Source organism: Callithrix jacchus, chromosome 1 (genome assembly GCF_049354715.1).
Source record: "Callithrix jacchus isolate 240 chromosome 1, calJac240_pri, whole genome shotgun sequence".
NCBI lineage: Eukaryota > Metazoa > Chordata > Mammalia > Primates > Cebidae > Callithrix > Callithrix jacchus.
The window spans coordinates 148,675,201-148,679,106 of NC_133502.1; the positions used below are offsets into that span (position 1 = coordinate 148,675,201).

Below are 3,906 nucleotides of genomic sequence, written 5' to 3' on the forward strand. Positions count from 1 at the left end.
CCCGTCTCTACTAAAAATACAAAAAATTAGCTGGGCATGGTGGCGCGTGCCTGTAATCCCAGCTACTCGGGAGGCTGAGGCAGGAGAATTGCTTGAACCCAGGAGCGGAGGTTGCGGTGAGCCGAGATCGCGCCATTGCACTCCAGCCTGGGTAACAAGAGTGAAACTCCGTCTCAAAAAAAAAAAAAAAAAAAAAAAAAAAAAAAAAAATTGTCTAACGTTCGGAACTACCAATAACAGAAAGAAGAGATTTTTTTTTTCTTTTGAGAATGAAATGTTTCCCATCATAGTGGATTCTTAAGCACGCTCTCCACTTATGTGGCATGCTAGCTGGATGTCTTTTGCATAATTGTTACACGTTTGACATGGATAGCACAAAGGTTGGTATCTTCAAAAAGGCAAACCAGATAGGCCTCACTTGCCTCCTGCAAAGCACCGATAGCTGCGCTCTGGAAGCGCAGATCTGCTTTAAAGTCCTGAGCAATTTCTCGCACCAGGCGCTGGAAGAGAAGTTTGTGAATCAGAAGTTCAGTGGACTTCTCTGATAACGTCTAATTTCACGGAGTGCCACAGTACCAGGCCTGTAACGATGAGGTTTCTTCACCCCTCCAGTAGAAGGCGCACTCTTGCGAGCGGCTTTTGTAGCCAGTTGCTTCCTGGTGCTTTACCACCGGTAGATTTGCGGGCAGTCTGCTTTGTACGAGTCATGGTATAGAGACCTCCTTACTTACCCCGCTTCTCCTTTGGCTGGAGCTCAGCGAGGGAGAGGCGGCTGGGCGGCGGCTGCGAACACAATTTGATGAGTATTTTTTAAGCGCCTAATATAAGCCTGGCACTGTTTTAGGCTCTGGGAGTAAAGCAGTGAACAGAGTTTTTTCTTTCAGAGATTCCAGAGGAAGACTAGTAACTAAGTAAATATCGTATGTTAGGTGGTGATAAGTGCTTTGAAGAAAAAGAAGTCAGGTAAGGGGGCAAAGCATTATGAATGGGGGTGTGCAGGCTGGCGCTATTTTAGAAAGGGTGTCTCGGAAGGCCTCTGGTAAGGTGACCAGCATGTTTTGAATCTGATAGTCAACCATACAGGTGTTTCTAGGAAAAGTTTCAGTTGTGTTCAGGAGACAGTGTGGTTCAAGTGGGTGAGGCGGGAAGAGTGGGTGCAGTGGGGTGTCACAGGCAATTCTAAGGACTTTGGGTTTTACCCTGAATGAGAAGGGGACCCATAGGAACAAAAAGCTAACTACAGTTCCTGCCTTAGTTCACAGTGCAAAAGAAATCACCCAAACCCCCTAGTTTTCCACTCTTTGTGCACTCCCTAAGCCTCATTGCAGCTCAAGGCTGACATCTAGTGGATATTTTCCTAATTGTTTATGCACAGGCAGTTTGGAACCTATACACTCTTGATTAAGAATAGACGGGGAGATTTAACATAGAAAAAGCACTATCTGCATGATTAGTAGACTACTATAGTGGATTTGCCTCTTTGTTTTTCTTTGGCTCATATTCAGGAAAATTTACATTTCTTTAGCATATATTAGTTAGCATATATAGTTAGAACTGGTGGGTTCAGCTGCCAGAGATTAGAGCATCCGAATCATGGATTGGTAAGGAGGAGAAAAAATACCCGGTGGGATCAGCCAGAAGAAAGGGCCCTGGTTCTAGTGGTGGCCCTCAAAAGGTAGCTGTGGTTCATTGTATGGTGTTTAAGGACATGTGTATTCCAAACCTGGGCTGGCGTCAAGTTGGCATTGATTTACAAAGGGAGTCTACTGCGTAGGGCATGGTGGAAGGAAGTTCAGGGCAGCATGGAGATACTGAAAGTCGTGAAATTGAGTATTTCCCAAAGCTTAAGTGGGTACTTCAATGTGGCAATCAAGAACTTTAGCTTTATAATTGTACAACTGGCTTCGTGCCTGCCATTTACTGACTGTGAGAACTTGGGCAAATTATACTATCTGAACCCAGTTTCTAAATAGTACCATCTAAAGGTGTTATATTAAGCCAGATATTTTATGGAACACACTTAGCATTTAGTAAGTGATGAAAAATAGCTAGGTGTTATTGTTTAGAGCGACTACAAGTAGCCTCTAGAGAAAGAGAAGCAGGTTATTGTAATAATGATATCTGCATTACAAATTTTTTTTGCCCCTGGCATTTTACATGAACAGAATTTAGTTTGAAACCATTTTGCAGATGTATATGATCCATTTTATCTACTTTGATTGTAGGCAGTTGAATATTCTGCTTAACTAAGACATAGCATTTGTACTACATAGAGATTAAAACCATCCAGTGGCTTTCATAACTTTTAGGAAAAAAAGGCTCACATATAAACTCTGCAGGATCTGGCTCCTGCATGCCTCTTTATCCTCATCTTTTATTCTTCCTCCTTAGTTTCTGCATTCCAGAGACACTGGCCTCTCAGGTCCTTGAACGCCTTACCCCTCCTGTCTCAGGACCTGTGCACAGGCAGTTCCGATTGCCTGTCTACACTTTCCCACTCCCCTCCCACCCAACTAAGCACACATCTAGTTAACTGCTGTTCATCTTTAGGATTCCAGTGAAAAGCATACTTATTCAGGGAACCTTTCCATGCTCCTATGTCACTCCCTGACAGGGACAGCCTCCCCTGTTATACAGTAAGAACACTTATTGCAGTTTAAAAATATATGTATAGGTGGTTATTCACTCAGCTAGACTGTAAGCATCTTGAGCACTGGCACTGTGTCTGCTCAGCCCATTCCTCTGTCCTGGCCACAGTGCCTCAGATAGAGTGGTTTGAAAAGGGAGGAATTTTATTTGAAAATTAAAATGTAGAAACAGGTAAAACACTTAGTGATGAGTATGAGGGGTGTAGTGGGTTCTATGCTGTGACACTTGGATTCCCTCTAAGACTTGGCACTCATCCCTCCAGATGCTGGGAGTTTTGATGGCTGATGGCTCTTAACCCAAGTCTATCTCCAGGAATTGCCCTCAGCAGAGAGAGCCACTTCACCCAGGGTCATGCCCCCTCCCAAAAGTAGCCCACACTGAGTGAGAGGTTGACTGGGCAGTGTGTGTGTGGCTCCTGGCTTCAGCATGGAACAACTCTGAAGGACCTTCCTGGGTCCAGAGCTTCCCATAGGATTGAATGAGGCCCTGGTTTAAACCTTACTAACTGTTTAACACCCATCTCTGTCCTGTGTCCTTCAGCCCTCACAGATACTGTTCATGAGTGTGTCACTCAATTAAACCACCTACAAAGTCTCGGAGTCTGCTTCTTAGGGAACCAGACTCACAACTGGTCATGATGGAGAGGGAGGAGTTTAAGGTTGCTCCTGGGTTTCTGGCTTGAGACAGCACATGAGGCTATCCAGTGAGAAGAGGGACCAAGAAGAAAGTGTACAGAAGTTGAAGCAGATTTGCTAGAAAAGATACGTTTTGGCGGTGCTAAGTCTAAGGTGCCTGTGGGATAGCCCGGAGTTTGAAGCTCTGAAGAAAAATCTAGGCTGGAGGTACAGATTTGGGAATCATCAGCATAGCAAAAACAACGATATTAAAGAGATCTTCACCCCATAAAAGTGTGGGGTGTGAAAAAAACAGGAAGCACATGTCCAGAGAGCCAACAGAAACGAGCAGGGCAAGAAAGACACACTTGTGGCAAATAGAGTGAGCAGGGAGGCTGGAAAACCAGGACTGCGAGTGTTGAGGATGACAGAGGGACAGCAATTTCAGATAGATGTGTCACGAGCTGCAGAGAGGGCAGCATGGAAAACTGCTCATTGAGTTGCATGACAAGGTCGCTGAGGACCTGGCCGGGAGCCAGTTTGAATGAGTGGGTAGAAGCAGCCAGATTCCAGTGAGTTGGGTAGATGGGGTGGGAGGAGAAGAGACAAATGTGATAACCTTTGATAACTCTCATGATGGGGA

The 3,906-nt window shown here is 44.9% G+C and overlaps 1 pseudogene; it reads right to left on the reverse strand.

The window, feature by feature from the left end:
* Positions 1–218: 218 nt before the first annotated feature.
* On the reverse strand, positions 219–708 carry LOC118143572 (histone H3.3A-like; annotated as a pseudogene).
* Positions 709–3,906: the final 3,198 nt, after the last annotated feature.